This window comes from Bison bison, unplaced genomic scaffold (genome assembly GCF_000754665.1).
Source record: "Bison bison bison isolate TAMUID 2011002044 unplaced genomic scaffold, Bison_UMD1.0 scf7180017864527, whole genome shotgun sequence".
NCBI lineage: Eukaryota > Metazoa > Chordata > Mammalia > Artiodactyla > Bovidae > Bison > Bison bison.
Genome location: NW_011495078.1, coordinates 10,247,491 through 10,271,391, shown reverse-complemented (window position 1 = coordinate 10,271,391; position 23,901 = coordinate 10,247,491). Strand labels below are relative to the sequence as shown.

Sequence of the window (23,901 nt, the reverse complement as noted above, 5' to 3'; positions counted from 1 at the left end):
TTGGGACACGACTGAGTGACTTTCACTTTCACTTTTCACTGTGTTCAACTGAATTTGTCTTAGTGTCAGTATGATGCTATTTTGATCGCTGTAGCTTTGAAGTATGTTTTGGAATCAGGACATATGAGACCTCCAACTTTGTTTTTTCCTCTAGATTGCTTTGCTCTTTTGCAGTTCCTTGAAATTCCGTATGAATTTCAGGAGGGATTTTTCTATTTCTGAAAGAAAAATACTATTTGGAAATTTTGACAAGAACATTAAATCTGTTTAGGTAGTACTGACATCTTAATAATTTAAGTCATAATCCATGAAGATGAGATGTCTTTCCAATTATTTGATTTCCTTTAATAATGTTTTGTAGTTTTCAGTGTACAAGTCTTTCACCTCCTTGGTTACATTTATTTCTAAGTATTTTATTCCTTTTATGTACTCATAAGTGTAAAATTTGGGGGGAGAGTGTTCATTGTTAGTATATACAAATGCAACTGATTTTTGTGTACTGGTTTTATTCTGCAACTTAATTTTCTTGTGGAAATGTTAGGATTTTCTATATAAGATCATGTGAACAGAGAGAATTCCATTTCTTCCTTTCTAATTTGGATGTCTATAATTATTTTTTCTTTTATCACTATACTAAAAGTAAGTGGTAAGAGCAAACATCCCTGTCTTGTTCCTGATCTTAGAGAAAAGCTTTTTCACCATTAAGTTTGATGTTAGCTGTGGGCTTATCATACACGGCCTTTATTAGGATGGTGTAATTAGTTTCTTTCTATTCCTAATTAAATGCTTTTGCCATGAGGTAGTGTTGAATCTTGTCACATGATTTTCTGTATCAGTTGAGATAGTGTTTTTCCCCTTCATCCCGTTAATGTAGTATACATCGGACTTCAGTGTATACTGACTGATTTTCATACGTTGAACCATCATTGCATTCCACGAGTAAATCCCACTTGGTCATGGTATATAATCCTTTTAATGTGTCACTGAATTCTCTGTTAGTATTTTGTTTCAAATTTTTGCATCAATTTTCATCAGAGATACTGGTTTGTGTTTTTCATATAGTGTCTTTTTCTGGCATTGGTTATCAGGGTAGTGCTAACCTCACTAAATGAGTTTGGAAGTGTTCCCTCCTCTTAAATTTTTGGGAAGAGTTTGAGGAGAACTGGTGCTGATTCTCTTTGCATGTTTGGCAGAATTCAACAGTGAAGCCTCTGGTTCGTATTTTCATTGTGGAGGGATTCTTGATTACGAAGTTGATCTCCTTGCTAGTAACATGATTCCAGTCTTAGTGAGGTGCATGTTTCTAGGAATTTATCCATTTAGGTTACCAGTTTGTTGCCATACAATTGTTCATAAGTATTCTCTTACAATCCTTTTCATTTCTGTAAAATGGGTTGTAATGTTCTCGCTTTCATTCTGATTTATATCGTCTCTTTTTTTCTTAATCTAGCTAAACGATTGTCAGTTTTTTGCTCTTTTAAGAAAACCAGCTCTTGGTTTCATTGATTTTTCTCTATTCATGTCTGTTCTAACCTTTACTATTTCCTTTCTCTGCTAGCTTTGGGTTTAGTTTTTCTCTTTTGAGTTCCCTGTTGCCCTGTGCTCTGGTCTTTGTCCATCATGTTCAGCTGATTGCCAAGGGCTGCTGTGAGGGTCACGGCCAGCAGAACACGTCAGAGACTATTACATGGGCAGGTCCTCCCAGCCGCTGCAGGGCTACCTCAGAACACGCCTGCGATCCACCGGTCAGGAGCACGCTGGGCCCCTCCTGAGCACCACCCCCTGGGCCAGTGTCGGAGGGGTGGCAGTGCCACGATGGAAGGGGACGCTGCCTTCTGTCGGAGGCACATCCCTGTGTCTCCCACCCCGTTCTCCTCCTGCCACGTAGCTCCTTCCACGGCCCTGGGTTAGGGTCGGAGTCTTGGATAAAGTGTAAGGACTTGGTTCAGTAAATAACATAGGCGGTGAGCCGTTTGGGCTTTTCCAGAGCAACTGAAGACTGTTCATCTCTAACGTGAAAGAGGCGCTCCCAGGTCGGCCCATTGAAGGGCGCTGTGGCACAGGGGTGGGCCTGAATCAAACTCCCCCTCCGTCACCTAGCACATGCGGGCCTCTGGGCATGCTAAACTTTCTGAGCATCTGTGCCTGTTGTTGAAAACTGCATTCATTCCTGTCTCCCTAAGAGCCAATCTCTCCTGACTGTGCCAGGCCTTGGGACTCAGCGAAGGTTAATCCCCTCTTCCCTGTGACTGTATTCCCACCTAAGTTCTCCATCCCAACTGCTTCCTATAGCAAGATCTTACACATCTGCTAGCTTATATTCTTATCAAGGAAGCCCCTTACAAATGAAACAGAAAAGAATATTCTACATAATAAATGGGAGAGGGGAATCAAGCATTAGTCATGACCTTAATTTTGCAGAGCCAAGGCAAATACCTGGGAAGGTGACATTACATAGAAATGATCATGGGTAGGCCAGTGTGTTGATTCCAACTCTGTAGAAAATCAGTTCAGTAACTTTCTTCTGCAGAAGAGGCTGGCTTATTTCCATAAAAGAAAACCTGGCAATAAAAAGTTAACCTTCTTTTCTAGGAAATACTGTAGCCTGATAGAATGAACGGATTATAATTCTCTACATTTTATCTACTGAATTACATCCTATATTAAGACTACCACTTATGTAATAAAAAAAATTAATATTGTGCATTTCTGGCTCCCTTCACAAGAAAAACATCATTACCTTTCTGATTGTGTTTTGAACAACACACACAGAGCCTTCAGGAAGAGCCTTGTCCCTGTGGGGATTGAGAAAGGATCAGAGTTAAGCACTGAAACAAGCAATTAATTCCCATTAGAGGATTAAGGCACTCATGTTCACTTTGAATCAGAAAAATGAATTGCGAATAAAATCCTGTACAACCAAGAGGTTACTTGTCAAAGTTAATAAATTAGAGCACCGAAGGGCAAAGTGGAGGCACGGAAGTTGAGCGGCCACAGGAGGACTGGTGAGCAACTGGTGGGGTTGTGTTTTCACCGGACGAGGCCACGGCCGGGATGCTGTAGCAGTGTGGGGTGGGGGGTTGGGTGCTGTCTTTAATAGATGTATTCCTGAAGAGAAGCCTGAAGGGGTTTCTACCCTGTTGTGTCACCACCCCCCACGCATAGATTTCCCTCTAGTGTTTTACCGTTAATATAAAGAATCAATGAAAAGGGACACAAAGGAGTTAACATCCAACTTGGTGTATCTTACTTTCGGGTTTTAGAGCGGATTCTAAATGAACTCACGCAGTGTTTCTGTAGACAACGTTACTGATGTTTAAAGCCTGGACCGGGAGGCCCTGCTGTGATCAGGACTTAGTCACCCTCCCCTCGGGAATCCTGAAGCCCAAAAGCCAAACCCTTGTCTCAAGTCCAACAGGTCAGGAATAATGTGGACGTCCAGGGGTCAGCCCAGAGGTGGAACAGGCTCAGAGAGAGTCTCAAAAAGTTTCACTTCAGCAAAATTTGGTGAGTTTAACATTGTCAATCTTTAAGAAAACAAAAACACTCATGGAAATGTCCATCTGGTCTGGCACTACTTGAAATGCCTGTCACTTATTCAGCAGTTTTCTTACTGAAACACAGTCCATCTAGAGTTTCCTGTTTCATTGCTGAAGCAGAAATTGAAAGTAATTATGAGTCCTCCACATAATCGTTGGTTTTTTCCCTGCTTAATATTTTTTCTTAGCCACCTGGTGGCAAGAGTGTAAAAAGGCAGGATTTCATTTAAGAGTTTAATCTGGTTTACGAATTAGAACTGTTGTACACACTGGGACCACATTTAGAAACACACACGCCAGGTGAACCAAATAGAAAAGGGCTAATATTTAACTCTCCTTAGACTGCAAAAGGGTGTAAATGGGCACCAGCGTCTAACATGAAAACCACCTCTACAAAAGAGGCGTCTCTACAAAATATTCATGCAGGATTAATATTTTATGACACAAGGCAATGCTAAAGAGTTAGAAACGAGGACATGGAGATCTTACTCTTTTCTCTAAGTGATAAATCCTTAAGCCATGAACAGCGCCCAACTGCCTGCCGTCAGGGTTAGATTAGACCGCGCTAGAAAAGGCAGGAGCAACGACCGGCTTGGGTCGCACAGTTAGGCGAAGCGGCTCTGCCATGGCCGGCCGGGCGCAGGACCAGCCTGGGGACGGCCACTCGCCGCGGCCTCCCCCGCGGCCGTGTCCTCAGCTCTCCTCGGTCGACCTCGTGCGTCACACGCGGCTCCCACCAGGCCCGTGACCCAGGACCTGCTTCAGCCACGCGAGGCGACGCCTGGGCCCCGCGCGGCCGCGGGCCTGTCACACGCGTGTGTGACGTGTGCTCTCTGGAGGGCTCGTCTCCTTGTACGGGCACCGCCTCCCCCTCTAACATTCCTCTCCCCTGAGAGACGCCCGAGTGTCTGCTCGTTACACGGAAATCCCTCAGAAGTCCCTCGGGCTGTAGGAAACAGGTGGGAAAACAAGCCGCTCGACCTCTGCCCCGGCTCGGGCCGCCCCTCCCGGGCCCTGCGGCCGCTTTGATGCCCCTCCTCGCCCGCTTCCCTCACGACGGCCCAGGGCTTCCTGCTGCCGCCGCCGGAGGCCCCGGGCACGTGACAGCAAAGCGGCTTCCTGACGGCGCCCGCATTGGCGGGCACGGCGCCTCTGGGGTCAGCAGGCTGGTCCCCACTCGCGGTCGCCCCGCAGGTTCTGAGCCTTCCCGGGTCCCCTCGCCCCTCGGGGCCTCGTCCTGCTCTGCCCACGCCAGACGTTCCTGAGGAAACTTAATGCCACGCCACTGTAACGGCCACCGTTGTCATCTCTGAAACACGGACCACCGGGGAGACGAGGTGGCCCCTCACCTGGGGAGCGCCCCAGGCCGGAGGAGCTGCGGGGTCAGAGCCCGAGTCCTCGGGGAGGGCAGGGGCTGAGGACCTGCGCCAGGAGGGCTCCCACGCCTGTCCCGCCTGCAGCCGGACCCCCAGGAAGCCCCTCCTGCCTGCCCTGCGGAGGCTGTGCCAGGTGCCCTCTCGGGGCCTCCCACCCAGACTCGGGACAAGCCCAGCGCCCAGCCCCGGGGGCGCCGGCCAGGCTCCACTTCCGCCCTCAGCCCTCCGGCACACGCCGGCGTTTCCCAGGCACGGGGCACCCACCAGGCAGCCTGCCGGGGCCCAGCACGTGCAGTGGCCCCTGTCCTGGAATCGTTAACGATCTGCTCTGAACCTGTGGTGCGTGAGAGAAGCCCGGGGCGGCACTTTGCCGCCTTCTGGCCCGCAGAGCAGCTCCGCGCAGCCCCCGCGGCTCACAGCGTCCTCGACGCCCCAGGAGCAGAGTCCTGGTGGGCCCGCGAGGAGGCTGAGCGAGGCCGAGGCGGGGTCTCACATCCACGCCAGGTCAGCCAGGAGAGGACGCCTGTCCCTTCCAGGCAGAAGCCGCGCTGAACGCAGGAAGGAGGCACAGTGTTCAGGCCAACACCGGCAGGCAAACCCTACCTCCCCCCCCCCGCGCCCCTTCCTTCCACGGGCCCTCCCGAACAGGCCGACCACCCACACGAACCCACAGGGAGGGCAGGGCGACCCGCAGAGACCCTGGTCCCCGTCCTCGGTCTCTGCTCCAGCACCGGGGGCCGAAGGCAGACTGTCTGCAGAGTGTGCACGTGTTGAAAAGGGAAATCAATGCAGGTGAGAGAGTTCAGAGCAGAGTTTCTAGTTCTGACAAGAATAAAATATGTATGTATGCACGAATTACAAAATATTGTCATTTCTGTGATTCCACATATGAATTAAATGTTCCTATATTTGCATTTAAACTTAAAACTGAAGTTGTCCAATATAAAGGTAAAGGATAAATTGAAGGCTGAGAATTTAACATAATAGTAAAATAATATACAATAAAATGTAAAATAGCAACTGAAAAAACACGGTAAGTCAAGAGAGACTGAAGAAAGGAAAAGGCTTCCTATTGAAGACCTTTAACAGCACTTCCCTGCCTTCTGAACAGGGGACCTCATGTTTTCATTCTGCACTTTGTTCTGCCTGGAACCATTCTCTCTCAACTGTTTCTCGAAACCACAACACTCCTCAAGGGTAGGGGTTTAGCATTCTCTTCATCTCATGTTTCCCACATCACCTAGCTCAGTTCAGGGTGTGCAGCAAGCACTTAATAAATACTTGCTGCAGTAAAGCAAGAGGTTTCCCTTTCGGTCCAGACTCCCAAAGAGACCCTGCAGCCTTCAGCGTGTTGGGAATCTCACATTCTCTGTCAAAACCACAGGCTCAGATGCCGCTCAGGGTGCAGACTTGTGAAAGCCACATCTAGACTGGTGGCTCTGTCACCGCCTCCTTCAGAAGCCAGACACGGAGGCACGGATCAGGGAGAGCAAACGCTCTGGAGCCCTGCCCCAGCCTCCCCTGCGGTGAGCATCCATGCGCAACGAAAGGCCACCATCCAGAACCTAAGGAACCAACCTCCAGGGACAACACTCAGACCGGTGTGTGTGTCTGGGGGGGTGTTCTTATCTCTACCAGGGCAGTAGCTCCATGGGTATATACATTTGGCAAAATCATCCATCTTTGCACTTAATGTGCAAGCTTGCTTGTGTGTAAATTATACATCAAAGAAAGCTGAGTTGAAAACAAAATTAAGTAGGATTGTGGAAAGAAGGCAATCTGTCGGCCACTCCGCCTGTAATTATTACCAGTTTATGTTTTCATCTGAGTTCAACACACTTCACAATCCCTCAGTTCAGTTCAGTTGCTCAGTCGACAATCCCTAATCAATAGCAAAAACTTCCCTTTGAATTTCCACCAGCAAAGCTCTACAACAGCTTTGCAATGGCCTCCCTTAAAATTCAGTTGTTTTCTGGAAGCCCACATACAACACAACCAGGCAGACTTCTCTGAGACTGTCACCTGGGCTCCTAGAAGGAGGGGCGAGAAGTCCGACGTGTCACCCGGGACCCAGGGGCCTCTGCGGGACGGGGCCTGGGGGCCTGGGGGAAGACTCGGGCCTTGCTGGCTGCCGTGAGCCACCCGGGGGCCGGGCCACTGGCGGCCGACCAGAGACTTCCCACTGTGGCCATGCCGGGAGATGCGGCAGATGATTTGCCGCTCAGGATATTGTTCTGCAGGCCTGCTAGAGGAGCAGCTTTTAATTTGCTTGCTGGCAGTTGCTCAAAACATGTTTGTTCTGCCAGCAGCAAGCCCCCCATCAATGGGGAAGGAGTCAGGAATCTGCATTTGTGCCCCCCGACCCTTCATCCCCCTCCCCACCCCCGCCTGCAGGGCCAGCAGGTCTCTGTGAAGGTAGGTAACTCCCACCAGACTCTGTATGCCCCCAAGCATCTTTTTTTTTTTTCTTCTTAGACACAATTCAGGCAGAAAGCAATGGCGTCCACTACCCATGAGTGGACTGTTTAAAAGGTTTTGTCTTTCAGAAACATTTTAAGGCTTAAATGCTTAACTTAAAGTGGTTTCTGACTGTCTGCTTTCTTATGTGAGAAATCGGAGTCTGGAAATGCAACTTAAATTTAAGTTAGAGGAAGTACAAAAGAACAAAGTCAGTCCCTTCTAGGTGGACAAAACGTCCCAGAAAGAAGAGAAATAGACCCATTTAAACAACTAGATAACCATTTTAGAAGTCAAGCTTCCCCTAAAGTGAATGAATAAATAAAATAATAATAAAACAGTAACAAATGCAGCTGAGGCCCCAGCTAGGCCCAGGTCCCCTATACTTAATGCAGTATTTCACAGCTTTGGAGGAACAAGAGGGTCAAAGGTCAAAGCTAAGCCACTGCCAACCTCAGAAGGGCCTGCATCACCCAGGCCAAGGGGGCCGGGCAGGTGGCGGGAGACGTGGGAGACACGAGCTCAGCTATCCGGGGCCCCAGGACCCACAGGCAAGCAGCCAGGGGCCAACACTGTGGGGCAGAATGAATTCCGGGAGAAGACTGGAAGACGACCGCCAACCCGAGGCCCCAGAAGAGCGCCTCCACTACAAAGGAGCCCTGAGCCCCGTGCAGGAGGCGCCAGCCCAGGACCCCACCGCGGGTGGGCGCTGCTGGCCACGGCAAGTCGGGAACAACCGGACTCCATTTCCAGGGTTCTGGAATCCGGACTCACTGCTTCCGGTCACCAGCCCAGGACCCCACCGCGGGTGGGCACTGCTGGCCACAGCAAGTCGGGAACAACCGGACTCCATTTCCAGGGTTCTGGAATCCGGACTCACTGCTTCTGGTGGCAGTAACAGAAGCACCTTCAGAATTACTTTTTGCTAAGAATATGACTAAAAACCAGTTTAAGTTCTCTAGAAGGATGTTGGCTACCTGGAGGCGGTCAGGAAGGCAAGAGGAATGCAAACCTAGGAAAGCTCACGCCTCCCTCAGGACACACGAAGGAGAATCACCCCCAGCACACAGTGCACACACGCGTGCACACACACAATTCCAGCTTTAAAGATGTGTTGTTTTTTTTTAAAGAAACCTTTAAAAAATGAAAATACAACTCAAAATTAAGCCTGATGGGTTTGTTGATTAGTTAAGTGTCCCCAGAGCATTCAAGGAGAAGGAAATGGCACCCCACTCCAGTAATCTTGCCTGAGAAATCCCATGGGCAGAGGAGCCTGGTGGGCTACATACTGTCCATGGGGTCGCAGAGTCGGACGTGACCGAGCAAAGCATGCCGATCCTTTCAGTGCTTTTCCAGCCCAAGTAAAATTCAATTAAAACTGAATTACAAGCAAGAAGGGATTAGGGGAGGAAATTAAGGGCATATTACTGAACATGCGTTTAAACACTTCACATAAAGTGGATCCATTTATTCATATTCCTGTGAGTCTGAACACGCATCTGATCACTGCTCACCAATGGCAGTCAGAATATCTTGAGTCCAAAATTCCCAGAAATATGTGTTTTGTTGAAGTGACGGCTTTGAAGGGGCTGGATGCACTGAGCCAAGTAAATCCAAGCCTCTTAGACACTCTGTCCCCAGCCAAACAAGCAAAGGCAAAGCCCACTGGGAAAGCTACGTGACCGCCAGCACCCACGGGAGGCTGACAGCAGCCTTCACACATCTTGGCCTCTGGCGTTTGGGGGTGGATATCAGGACCCTAAATGTTACTAAAAAGCATGATCTGCTCTACACTTGGCTTTTCAAAAGCACTTAAAAAAACAACAGGCAGGCCACTCCTGGGAGACCAAAATCCAGTTAAAATGTAAAAATGCCCTGTGGTCAGCAGAGAAGAAACGCTGCCACATTCAGGTTAACCGCTTTTTCAGACTTGTTTAAAAAGTACCAGAACTGCTTTTCATCATGGGCCTTTTTCTCTTTTAAAATTAAGTTTACAGGGTTCTTTCAATCATAATAAAGAGAAAGACTTAGGGAAGCTCCACTGGGCTTATCCAGCCATTTTCGTAATTGAACAGCCCGATCATTTCAGTGAGGTGGTTAACAATTTTTTCTTTTGATTTATAGGAACTTTGTCTCCTTCCTCTCCCAAAACAACTTTCTTCTATAAAAATGAACAAAGCAATGTCAGCCAAGGACAAGAAAATCAGGTCTCTCTCCTCTCCCCGCCCTGTTGTGGGAGCAGCCCGTGGAGGGGAAGATTACTGGAGGTTTCCCTGGTCTCTTAGGAGTCCCTCCCCAGAGATGAAAAGATGGGGATACCACGCATCCTGAAGGAGAACTACCTGAAGAGCAGAGTCTTCAAGGGGCAACAGGCAGGCACAGGTTGAGGGTGGTCAGGGGAGAGGGTGGTCTGAGCAGAGGGAACGGCCAGGCACCCCTGGGGGCTGGGAGCCCTGCAGAAGGCGCTAAGGAAGGCGGATTTCACCTCCATGTGATGGGGTACTGAAGGGTATTAGGTAAGCCTGGGAAGAGACAGGGTAAGTTGTGTGTTTTAAGAAATTGTCTAGTGCAACCACAGTGGAAGACCATTTGGCAGCATCTATAAAAGCTAAGCCTCTGCAGACACAACAGCCCAGCAACTCCACTCCAGGCATACATAACACAGAAATTTGGGAGCAGGTTCACCAGAAAGACTTGGATGAGAATATTCTGACCAGCGTCATTTAGAATGGCCCCAACCAGATACTACTGAAATGTTCCTTAACAGTAAAATGGGCTAATGAACAGTGGTAGGCAAGCTGAGGAACGAACACTCTACAGTGATGAAAATGGACAAGCCTGTTCTGCGTAGCAACATGTGTAAACCTTAAAGCAGTGCTGAGTGAGAGTCAGACCGGAACAGCACAGGCAGTGTGAATACGGGCTTCCCTGGTGGCTCAGGGGAAAGACTCCATGTGCCGATGCAGGGGACTCGGGTTCCACCCCTGGTTTGGGAAGATGCCATGGAGAAGGGAAGGCCAACCCACTCCAGTAATTTTCGCCTGGAGAATTCCATGGACAGGAGCCTGGTGGGCTACAGTCCATGGGGTCTCAAGAGAAATGACTTAGAAACTAAAACAACAACAACTATGTGATTATATTTAGTTTTTCAATTAATTTTTTGGCTGCAGTAATTTCCCGACCAGGGATTGAACCCATGGCCCACACCAGAAAGTAGCAAATCCTAGCCACCGGACCACCAGGGAACACCTGTGCTTATAGTTACATGGCGGTAAATCACAGCCTGACCAACCTCTCTGCTGGATGTCAGGACAGAAGGACACCTGATCTAGGGTGTGTTCCTATTATGGACTCCATCAAGCTTGTGATCTCTACACTTCTCTGTGTGTTATGCTTTCATAAAACGTAACATTTAAAGAAAACATACACTATCAGAGTAGAAGACAGATTTGCTGGACAAGGCTTAAAACACACGGAAAACTCCATGAACAAGACAGATAGGTGATTAAGTGGAGGTCAGAAGTCAGAGGGGTTTCCCAGGTGGTGCGGTGGTAAAGACCCCGCCTGCCGATGCGGGAGATGCAAGATTCGATCCCTGGGTCGGGAAGATCCCCTGGAGGACGGCATGGCAACCCACTCCAGTATTCTTGCCTGGAGAATCTCATGGACAGAGGAGCCTGGCAGGCTATATAGTCCATGAAGTCACACAGAGTTGGACATGACTGAGCGACTGAGCACGCAGACGTCGGGGAGACCCAGGCAGCAGAGAAGTGGCCTGGTTTGAGCTGGACGGAGAAGCGGATGTTGCCCTGGCTGTAAAGTGGGAGGTGCCCCACTCAACACGGCCCCATGGCATGAGAGCTGAGGAAGGGTCCCCGGGAGGACAGAGGCCCCAAGACGTTTCACAGTGACTCAGACTGAAGAAGCTCTTTTCATGGAAGAACAAAGTCAACTGAAGCCAGCTGGAAGCAAACAGTCAAACCCAGAATGTAGAACATTCTATGGGAGGAAATTTTATTAAAATGATTCATGCTGGATTAAGAGATCTAAGGCACGTAACAGCCCTGGGTAAGGTGCAGACCTTGTTTGGATTCTGATTTGAACCTATCAACTATAAAATGGCATTTCTGAGACAATCAGGAAAACCCTATAGGCATATATATAAGTAAAAGATGACACCAAGGAATCACAGTTGATAGTTTTAGGAATAGCTAATGGCATATGGTTCTATTAAAAAAATGCTTACTTTTTAAGAGATGCATACTGAACTATCTAGAAGTTGTAAAATAGAACTTTAAAATACTGCAAGTAAAAAAAAAGGATTAATGAACTGTGGCAAAATGTGGATCATTATTGACTGGGTAATAGATACGTGAGAATCATTGTACTAGTCACTCTACTTCCGTGCTCTCCAACCAAAAAAGAAAGAAAATTTGAATTATCAATATAAGAAATCAGAGGCGGGACATCTATCTATCTATATATTACAAACATTAAAGGGTAATAAATATATATAGTGAACAACTTTATACCAGTAAATTTTAAACTTAAAGTAGAAAAATTCCTTTAAAGACACAGTCAAATGTCACTAAAGGAAAAAATAAGCTGAATAACTATATCTATGAACTTTTACTTGGAGAGGTACATGGCTTCATTGGTAAATTCTACCAAACATTTAAGTATAAAAATGTGAATATTAAATAAACTTTTCCAGAAAATAGAAGAGAAAGGAACCTTTCACAACTTCTTTTATGAGGTCAATATTACCCTGACAACAAAACCAAATAAAGACATTCATGGCAAAGAAGACTACTGGCCAATATCTTTTATGAACATAAACAAACAAAAAAAAAGGTCCTGAATAAAATTAGCAAATCAAATCCAGCAAAATGTAAAAAGGATGATACATCATTACCAAGGACTGTTTCATCTGAGGAATGTAAATTAAGCTTAATATTTGAAAACCAATCAATGAATTTAAACAGAAAAACCTCACAATGATCTCAACACATGCAGGAAAAATTATTTGACAAAATTCAACAATTCATGATAAAAATTATCAGAAAACAAAGAATAAAAGAGAACTTTCTCAATCTGATAAACAGCATCCCTACAGCTAACACCCCTTTTAATAAATAATCAGTAAGCCAGAAGGAAAAACATAAATACAGTATACTAACGCATATATATGGAATTTAGAAAGATGGTAACAATAACCCGGTGTACGAGACAGCAAAAGAGACACTGATGTATTGAACAGTCTTATGGACTCTGTGGGAAAGGGAGAGGGTGGGAAGATTTGGGAGAATGGCAATGAAACATGTAAAATATCATGTAGGAAACGAGTTGCCAGTCCAGGTTCGATGCATGACGCTGGATGCTTGGGGCTGGTGTACTGGGATGGCCCAGAGGGATGGTATGGGGAGGGAGGAGGGAGGAGGGTTCGGGATGGGGAACACATGTATACCTGTGGCGGATTCATTTTGATATTTGGCAAAACTAATACAATTATGTAAAGTTTAAAAATAAAATAAAATTAGAGAAAAAAAATAAATAAATAAAAAAATAAAAAAAAATAAATAATCAAATACTTCTCTGTGGTAAAGAACCTGCCTGCAATGTGAGAGACCTTGGCTCGATCCCTGAGTTGGTAAGATCCCCTGGAGAAGGGAAAGGCTACCCAGTCCAGAATTCTGGCCTGGAGTATTCCATGGACTGTATAGTCCATGGGGTCACAAACAGTTGGACATGACTGAGCGACTTTCACTTTTTCAGACTGGAAACAAGGCAGTGATTCCACTCTTCCCACTTCTATTCAACACAGGATATGGAGCCTAGCCAGAGTAAGAGTGGTGCCAGTGGTAAAGAATTCACCTGCCACTGCAGGAGAAGTAGACATGGGCTTGATCCCTGGGTTGGGAAGATCCCCTGGAGGAGGGCATGGCAACCCACTCCAGTATTCTTGCCTGGAGGATTCCATGGGCAGAGGAGCCTGGCGGGCTTCAGTTCATTGGATTGCAAAGAGTCGGACACAACTGAAGTGACTTAACACACGTGCAGAGTAATGAAGAAAAGGCATACACTAGAGGAAAAGAAGCTATCTTTGTTCACAGCTAACATGATTGTATTAAAAATCCTAAAGAACTGACAAAAAGCTACTGGAACCAATAAGTGAATTTAACAGAGTCTTAGCATACAAGGGCAATACACAAAAATTAACTGTATTTTTGTATACTAGCAGAAAACTAGTGTATTTTAAAATATAAAATATACTAAAAACAGGAACTTTAGAAATCTAGTATCCTTTACAATAGCACCAAAAAATATGAACGACATATGGACATTAACAAAATATGACCTGTAAATAAAAATTTTATACAGTATTGAGAGAAATTAAATATATAAGCGGAGAGATAGACCATGTTCTCACAGATCAGAACTCAACACTGTAAAAATGATAATCCTCCCCAAACTGAATTATAGATTCAACATAATCTTAATGAAAATCACAATAGGTTCTGGGTTTTTTTTTTTAAGAAATTGATGAGCTGATTTTAAAATATAAATAGAAGTTCAAATTAGAGAATAGAATAGCAAAAACTATGGAAGAAGCCAAACAAAGCTTGCACTTCTGTATCTACTACAGAGCCACGCAGACGACTGCAGAATTAGAGGCACACATCAAGATCACGAGAGTGCTGTGTCACAGACGTCCCTCAATTTTATTCTCTCCTTCCACCAACAAAAGTGCCTCTGGGGAATCGGGGGGCCCAGCACCATTCGCCCAGGGACTCAGGAGGAGTCCGGCCCACCTGTGCATCAGGTAATGGGGGCTGTGGAACCAGCAGGGACCCGTGAGAGGCTCCACCCCTCTCAGCCGCCAGCTGGGAGCACCTCAGAAGACTCACACGGGTGGTCACCTACAGACGAGAGCGCCTGGTGAATCCAGCTTTCCAGAGAGGTTCCAGCGCCCCACAGAGCAGAAAACCACGTGCCTGGACACACCGGTGCTGTGTGGACAGCCTGCCTGGACTCCAGGAGGGGCAGGCTGACCATGCCAGCATCACCACCAACCCCAGGTTGGAGTACCCAGGGCGAAACAAGGCTTTCTCCCTCGGGGGAAAGGGAGAGCGCCCAGCTTGCCCAGCTGCGGGACCGTCAGAGAGACACTTCTCTCCTGCAGCACCCAGGGTATCAAATCAGGCCCTCCAGGACTGGAGGCAGAGACAGATGGGAACAAGAGCAGATTAGATTCTCGGAGGTCGTTAATTTGTGTCTGCATTGTGGACTCCATCAGGAAGCCCATCTACAAACTGCTAGGGAAGCCTCACCCAAGGAGCCCCCATCTGGCCTGTGGGCACCCCCAGCACCCTGCTTGCCTTGCCCACACCTCCTCGACTCTCAGAACGGCTCCCTTTACATGCTCCTGAGAGCGAGATGTGGTGAAAGGCTAGGGGACACGCACAGAAAGCAGACCAGGGAGAAAGCACAAACTGGAGCTGCAGCACCGATTTCCTGAAAAGGAGAGGCTATCAACAGCCAGCCTGGTGCCTTGGGAGATCAGAAGACGCACAAGCCTAAGAATCCTGCCACAAGGCAAGTGGGAGGTGTGGAGCTGGTGTGTTCATACGAGCTGTGAGAGAGCTTCGGAATCTATCGAGGCAAAGAGGGGAGGTGGTGACTGCTACCTCAAATGTGAAAGCAACACGAAACGCCAAGAAACATGAACAATCAAGGACATGTGACATCACCAAAGGACAGCAATAATTTCCCAGTATCCAAATCCTAATACATGGAGCTCTACAATGTACTTAATAGAGAGTTACAAATAACTGTTCTAAGGAAACCTGAGCTACAAGAAAACCCAGAAAGGCAAGTCAATGCAATCACGAAAACAATATATGAACAAAATGAGAAAATCAGCAAAGAGAGAGAAATTATTAAAAAAGAACCAGAAAGAGGTTCTGGAGCTGAAGGACTCAGAGAAGGAAATGCAAAGTGCACAGAGAGCACCACCAGCAGAACAGACCACACAGAAGAAGGGTCTGTGAGTTAGAGGAAAGGACTCCGAAAGACCCAGACACGGAAGGATAAAGAGGAAAGCGTGCAAGAGAGCGAAGAGAGCCTAGGGGAATTAGGGGACCCAGCAAAAGAACTGATATGTGAATTAGCGGAGTTCCAGAAAGACAAGAAAGGGAGAAGAGGGTAAAAAACTTATTTAAAGGGAAAATGGCAGGGAACTTACCCAACCAGGGAAAAAAATCTGGACATCCACGTTCATGAAGATATAAGTCACCCCATCATTTCAAACCCAAATGATCTTCGCTAGGATACACTATGATGAAACTGTTCAAAATCAAAGACAAAGAGAAAATCCTAAAAGCAGCAAGAGAAACGACTGTAATCTATAAAGGAACACCCATTAAACTATCAGTGCATTTCTCATCAGAGAGCTAGGGGAGCATGGGCTAATATATTCAAAGTGCTGGAACTAAAAAAAAAACAAACAAAAAACTGCCAATGAAGAATACTCTATCTGGCAAAATTATCCTTCAGAAATGAAAGAAAAACAAGGAATTATCCAAACAAAAGCTGAGAGAATTCATCACCCTTAGAACTGCCTTATTAAAAATGCTTAAGGAACACACTCTAATCAGTATCATGAAAACATATGAAAATATACAGGACACTGGTAAAAGTAAACACACAGCCAAATTCAGAATACTCTAATACTGTAATATGGTGTGTTAACCACTTAATTGTGGTACAAAGGTTAAAGGACAGAATACTAATAGACTTATATCTATAAGACGTTTTATATGAGTCCCCTGGCAACCACAAGCAAAAACCTACAGCAGATTCACAAAATATAAACAGAACGGAATTGGAGCACACCACCAGAGAAAGGCAACAAGACAGGAAGAAACAAGGGAACTACACAACAGTCAGAGAGCAGTAAGATGGCATTAATAAGGGTTTGCTGCTGCTGCTGCTAAGTCGTGTCAGTCGTGTCCGACTCTGTGTGACCCCATAGATGGCAGCCCACCAGGCTACCCCGTCCCTGGGATTCTCCAGACAAGAACACTGGAGCGGGTTGCCATTTCCTTTTCCAATGCATGAAATTGAAAAGTGAAAGTGAAGTTGCTCAGTTGTGTCCGACTCTTAGTGACCCCATGGACTGCAGCCTACCGGGCTCCTCTGTCCATGGGATTTTCCAGGCAAGAGTACTGGAGTGTTACCTACCAATAATTACCTTAACATGCAAACTGAATTTTCCAACCGAAAGACATGGAGTGCCTGGATGGGATTTAACAAAAGCAAGACCCAACTATATGTTGCTTACAGGAGATTCACTTCAGCTTTCAGGACACACATAATCTCCAAGTGAAGGGATGGGAAAGGATACTCCAAGCAAGAGGAAACCAAGAGGCCAGCAGTGGTGATACTTAAAATCAGACAAAACAGACGCCAACAATGATAAGAGACAAAGAGGGAGGTTAATTCATCAAGAAGATATAACAACCGTAAATATGTATACGCCTCCAACCTGGGAGCACTGTTAAAGTTAAGCAAATAGGAACAGACCTGAAGTGTGAATTAAGACAACAGCACAATTAATAGCAGAGAACTTCAAGACCCCACTTTCATCAGTGGATAGATCCTGCAGACAAAAAATCAACAAGGAAACATTGGACTTGAGCCACAAAGTCAACCTAACAAACATATACAGAATAGTCCATCCAACGGTGGCAGAATAAACATTCTCAAACGCCATGGCACTTTCTTTAGGATCGATCTTATTCTAGGTCACAAAACAAGTCTTCACAAATCTAAGAAACTGAAATCATAGCAAGTATCTCTTCTGACCACAATGGTTTGAAACTAGAGAGCAACAAGACAAAACCTGAAAAAATTTGTAAATATTTGGAGATTAAATAATACACTCCTGAACAATCAATTCGTCAAGAAAAAATCAAAAGAAAAAATTTAAAATTTTAATCCTGCCATTTGCAACAGTACGAATGGTATGAGGCACTATGATGGTAGTTATACTGCAGTATATTAAGTGTAATTGAACACATTGTACCTTAAATATAAACAACGTTATATGTCAATTATATCAGAGAATCTGGGGGAAAAAATCACTGAAACAGTCTTTTGGGGGTGATGAAAATGCTGTAAAATTAGATAGTGGTGGTGGTTGCATAATCTTGTGAATATACTAAAAACCAATGAACTGTACACTTTTAATATGGTGAATTTTATGGTATGTGATTTATATATCAATAAAAATAACTGGTAAAAACAATCAATGGAACAGAATAGAGTCCAGAAGTAGAGCACATTTGTATGGCTAGATGTTTCTGATATAAGTGGCAAGGCAATTCAAGAATGGACCGTCTTTGCAACAAATGATGCTGTGCAAGAAAAATGAACTACAGCTCTTATCTCACACCATATAAATATACTTAAACTCAAAATGTATCCAACTGCAAGAGCTAAAATTCTAGAATAAAATCTGTTATTAGGAAATAAGAAGAACAAATAACTTAGATAAGCTGGACTTTATCAAAATCAGAAGACTCTGCCCTCAAAATGCATCCAGGATTACATGAAAAGGCAAACAGAGTGGGAGAAACTGCCTGGAAAACAAAAATTATGTATCGGATAAATGACTTGTGTTATAGAGACAACTCTTAGAACTCAAGAAGAAAGCAAAAGAAGCCAATTAAAAATGGGCAAAAGATTCAAACAGATATTATACCAATGATATATGAATCTCAAGTAAGCACCCAAAAAGATGCTCAACATCATTAGTCATTAGGGAAATGAAAATAAAAACCACAATGAGATACTATCATACACCCACCAGAATGAGCAAAATTGAAATTACTGCTAATATCAAGTCGTGGTGGCAAAGATGTAGGGTAACTGGAACTCCTGTCCCTTGCTTCTGGGAATGCAAAATGGTGCAGTAACTTTGGGAAGAATCTTCATAGTTAAACATATATTCACCATATAACTGAGCAGTCTCACTCTCGGAAATACTCCCACCATAAAAGATTTCATACATCTATATAAAGATCGGCACATGAGTGTTTATGGCAGCTCTATTCATAATAGGCAATAGCTAGAAACAACCCAAATGCCCATCAACTTGCATATCCATAAACAAACTGAGGGATACAGATAGAATAATACAACTAAATCTCAATCGCATGTGCTGAGTAAAAGCAGCCAGGCACAAAAGGTGACGTGCTGTGAGAGTCCAAATACGTCTGGAAACGGCGCACCAAAGTGCCAGGAAGCGGAGCGGGGACTGCTGAGGGCAGGGCTCGGGGAGAAGCCCGACAGAGGAGCACGGGGGCACCTTCTGGGTTGAAGGAAATGGTCCCTCGTCTGATTATGGTGGCAATTCTGGGGATGCGTACATTCGTCACAACTCACTGAATATTTTTTAAAAATTCACTGAACTTTAATTATTAAATGGGTCTATTTCTTCACACCCAAATCAATAAAGCCTATTTATTTTTTGAAAGGCCTATCAAACATCAGCATTTGAACAAAGCCCTTTTATCCATCATGATTTTACTTGCTTCTTGTAAAAAGTTCGTACCCTGTGAATTATAGGCCTTGTCTTCTTTGCCCAAGTGACTTGCCCATTCCTCTCCACTCCAATTTGAACGAAGATGGCTGAGAAGCCTTTCTCTGTTAGCTTCTGCCCAGGGGAGCTCCACGCAAGCCCATTTCCAGAGGCAGCGCAGACGGCCCCGGGTCAAGTCCCAGCCTCGACAGGATGGCTGGGGGCATCACACTTCCCGGCTGCATGAAACCCCCTGGTCAGCCAGGCCCCCCAGAAGACAGAGTCCCCAGGGCAGCAAGCACCTGCGAGGCCCGTCTGCACTGTTCCCCGCATGACCCTCCCAGGTAAGGACTCACAGCCACTTCACCTGCCAGCGACCCCTGACCCCGCCAGATCGCTTCGGCTTGCCTGCCCGTTGGTTTGGTTGGTTTGGTCCATCACAGGCATTTCATTTCTTCACAGAATGGACCTCTGTTTTGCTAGACTCTTGTCCAAGTTTTCTGTTTATGTGTAAGTGTGTTCCTGGGACACAGTGTCCTCAGTACAACTGAGTTATTTTCTAAAGAAGCAGGACATGTGATCGAGCAAGACTGATGCGTATGTGGAGAAATCTCTGCTGTCTAGAACATGGCCCACGGCCCAGGCTGCACCCTCCCCCGTCTCCTCCAGGGCTGGGGGTCGGGGGGTGGGGGGCATTTCATCGCAAGCACAGGCCCTCAGACTCCATCAGCCATGAACTGTCTCAAGTGCCCAGTCCCAGGAAGCAGGTCCCTCTTTCCTCCCTGACTTCGGACTCTGCTCAGCGGTGAGCTCTTGGCTATGCTCACCTCTGTCTCATTATACATTAATGTTTCTGGGACACTTTCACCTCTCGGGTTTGGTATTTCTAGTTAAAGTTCTGATATTAACCCACCGTTACTTATCTAAACCTCCTTGAACTCACCATTAATTATTAATATCTAAGCTTTCTTGGACTCTGTTTTATTGCTTTTTGTTTTCTCATATAAGCAAAATTTCCATAATATAGTCACACACTGCCCCTGTGAGCTGCTTATTCCTGATGGTTATTAAGAGGTGAGACCTACCTCTTGCCTTGTTACTCCCATTTCTGACCCAGTTTAGAGCTTGTCTTGCCACTGAGGGCTCTTCTGAGACACGAGGCCTCTCTTCCCTGGTGATAGAAACACCTGAACTATGTGATTTCGAAACGATCTCCAAGTGGTCCTCCTTTGCTTTCTTCAAAAGGAAAACAGATCTCCACATCAACAGCCTCTTACTTAGAAGAACTTGGCCGCTTTGCTGCCGAGCTTGCTCTCCACACCCCGACCCGGGCCCCGGGTGGCGGGAGGGCTGCCGGTGGGGTGCCTGGCTTCAGGATCAGACCGGCCTGGGCACTGACGCCGCGCGCGACGGGACCACTGAGCCTCAGTGTCCTCCTCCGTCCAATGCTCAGTTGTGCCTCCCAGAGGCGGGTGGGCACGCTTGAGACGGCACAGGTGAAGTGCCCGCACGGAGCCTTCCAAGTGCAGGGACCCAGCAAACAGGAGTCTGTCTTAGTCTGCTCTGAGAAAATTACCATGAACAGGCTGACTGATAAAGCACATTCATTCCTCACAGTTCAGGAGGGTACGAAGTCGAGCTCAAGGCACCAGCAGCCTCAGTGCTGAGTGAAGGCCCACCTTCTGGTTCACAGAGGGCATCGCGCTGTGTCCTTGCCCAGCGGAAGGGGCAGGGAGCTCTCTGGGGCCCCTTTATAAGGGCACTAATTCCACCCATGAGGGCTCTAACCTCATGACCTAATCACCTCCCAAAGGCCCGACACCCAAATACGATCACGCTGGAGGTCAGGATTTCAACATATGAGTCTTGGTGGGAGGACACAAACATCGAGACCACGGACAGCAGAGTTACTCTGAATGACACAAACAACAAAGAATGCTATTAATTCTGCTCAAAAGATCACCCTCCAGAATCTCCCTGCCCTGAGAAGACAGCGGAAACAAGGCTCGCGGCCTGGGCCGTCTTCTAGGCCATTCTTGGCTGCAGGGTTCTAAAGGACTGTGTCCAGGGCCACCCCTGGGGGACCGCACTCAGCCTCGCTGGGAGCAAACTCCCATCCTGACTAAGTCAGAGGCTCAGCCACGAGGTCAAATGACCAGAGGTACACAGAAGCACGGTTTAATTTTTCCATGACGTCAGAAGCCCCTGCCCACCGACTCTAGACATTCTATACAACAAAGTTCAGGGAGAGTAACACATCTATTTTCATCCTCATATACACACTTTAGTTCTGCATAAACACCACCCTCTCCAAAGGGAGGGTTGTGTAAGCGACAACCACAACCAGCGCTTAGACAGCACTCACTAGGAACCAGGTACACCTCCAAGAGCTTCGTATATCTTAACCAATTTAATCCTCACAGCAACCTTTGAAGCAGGCACCTTCATTTCCATCTTACCTATGAGAACACTGAGACGAGAGTGTAGGTAGGAAGTTCTGGACTTGCCCAAAGCCAGACAGACAGTAGGCGTGGACTGGCCGCCTCCAGAGTTCAGTGCATTTATCCCCTGCTCCAGCCCACTCTGAAAACACAGGGCAAAGTCAAAGGGTTCCTCATCCTGAATCGTAAGCAGTTTATCCAGTCGTACTTGGACAGATTACCTTTACATCCATTAGAGGCTGAATGAACTGTGTCCCTCCAAACTCACATGCTGAAGCCAGGCTGTGACTGCACCAGCGACGGGGTCTTTCAAGAGGTGACTATGTTAGCATGGGTCACTGGGGACCTTACTGCAACAGGACTGAGGCCTTAAAAGACCTGGCTGCCCACGGGCACTGGCCCGAGGAGAGGCCACGTGAGCACACAGGGAGAAATTTTTTTCCTTCTGGTTACTTCATTTTTACTGTTTCTCCTGTTTAGCAAACACATCAAGGTGTACACAGATTTATTTCACACTAATACATGTATCTGGAAATTTCTGTTGAATAAACAGGAGATTCTTTTCAAATAGCCACCTCCTGGCTTCATGGCCAGCTCAGAGCCAAGGAGAGCAAACCATGGCGCAGCCAACCGGCCCTCGAGCCTGGGGAGGAGCCGCACCTGGATGTCGGGCCTGTGGCCTCCAGAACCAAGAGGGATGAGCTCCAGGGTCCAAGCCCCATGTCCGGGTGTCTCTGCCCCTGAGCAGCCTCAGGCACCCACCCCTCCATCCTCCGTGCGGAGAGCCCCCTCCCTCAGCCTCCACCCAGCACCCCGGCTTGGGGGCTGCCCCGACCGCTCCCCTGGGGGTACCCTGGCCCCTCGCCCTGGCCCGGCTTGAGCTGGAGCCCCCGCTCGCCTCTCCGCACCATCTCTTCTCCCAACTCTCCCTCATCAGCATCAGACTCCCCAGGCTGCCTGCATGGTGCCCTTTTCCTGTGGCCTCTGCCCGTACCCGCCTCCCACAGTTACATCCCCAGCCAGCCTCTCCCTGCATATCTTCTCGCCCACCACCCTCACCCCCGAGCCACACTGAGCTCCTGAGGCTGAGCGTGACGCCCGTGTCCTGTCCAGCTGTCGGGCAGCCCAGCCACGCTCCCTCCCTCCCATGACTGTGGCCTGAGCCCCACCAACTTAGCCCCTGCCCCCAGCCCTGCCCAGAGCCCTTCAGTGAGAACCTCTGACAATTACCTGGGACCCCACACTGACACCTTCCCCCCAAATCCGACCCACCTTGCACTCCCCAGCTTGGTCCTGCTCCATCCCAAAGCCTCCTCAGTCCTTCGTATCTGAGCGTTCCACCCCACCTTCCAGTTATTCCCTCCTGCCAACCCTCTGAAGGGCAGGGACCCACTGGACTTGTTCCCCTGGAACAAAACCTGTGTGGAGAACGTGAACGGGCTCATTCGTCTAGTCCTAAGAATGCTCCTTTAGCCAACTGTCTCTATTTTGACCACAAAGAAATAAACGACAACAAAGCAGCTTCCCAGTAAATATTTGGTTGAAATATTAGCATAACATTTCAGGCCCGCCCTCTTTATGGCTGAGTAAATTTACATACATGTGTGTATAACCCCATGTATATAATGAAATGCTGTACACATGCATATACAGATACACACATTTTCTTCACCCAGTCACCTGCTGGTAGACACTTAGATTGCTTCCACACCCTGCCTTTTGTGAATAAGGTCTTTCAGTCTATATTGATGCTGTTGAACAATCCCTAACTTATGGATTAAAGAGGATTCATCATGTTCTGTATACTGTAAAAACCGTGAAGGAAAGCTGATTTTCCCAAGACTTTCTAGCGAAGGTGTTCTCTTAGACTTCATCTATATGCAAAGTTTAATTAACAAGAAAAGCAAATTTTCCAAACACCAACATATGTACAAATATACATCTTTTCTTAGAAAAATGCTGTAAGTCCAAGTCATACAAAAAGGAAAACAGATACATAAAAACAAAGATAACACTGAATCAAACATATCTCAGGCTGACTATAAGGCGGCCCTTTTCAAATCTAGTGCTTATTAGTCCTCTGGATTTCCCTAGTATTTTGTGTAGCTATGAGACCATTCCCTAAACAATACTTCTGCATGTACATTTTCTTTTTAATCTTTATTTTTGGCTGTGGTCTCTGTTGCTGCGTGGGCTTCTCTCTGGTTGTGGAGCACAGGCTCTTGGGCATCGGGCTTTGCAACTGTGGGCGTGGGCTCGGAGCTGCAGCTCCGAGCTCTAGTGCACCGGCTCAGTAGTTGCGGCTCTTGGGCTTAGCTGCACTGCGCCATGTGGGAGCTTCCTGGACCAGGGATCGAACCCATGTTCCCTGCGTTGGCAGGCAGATTCTTTACCACTGAGCCACCAGGGAAGCTCTGAATATACACTTTCCTAAGTAAACAGTTTATGTTTATTCTCTTATGATTCCAGGCCGGCCTATGTGTAAGTATGAAGCAACAAGACCA

General features: G+C 46.8%; 1 protein-coding gene across 3 annotated transcripts in view; it reads right to left on the bottom strand.

Moving 5' to 3' along the window:
- GGACT (gamma-glutamylamine cyclotransferase) overlaps positions 1 to 23,901 on the bottom strand; it is a 50,273-nt gene that overhangs the window by 8,367 nt on the left and 18,005 nt on the right. The window contains exons 1-2 of one of the 3 annotated variants that reach the window (XM_010831485.1): positions 21,416 to 21,543; positions 2,741 to 2,795 (exon numbers count right to left, since the gene is read on the bottom strand). The gene's annotated coding sequence lies outside the window, so the exon portion shown is untranslated. Of the gene's footprint in view, positions 1 to 2,740; positions 2,796 to 21,415; positions 21,548 to 23,901 lie in introns of those variants that run through there. The other 2 variants (XM_010831487.1, XM_010831488.1) reach the window with 2 other exon arrangements.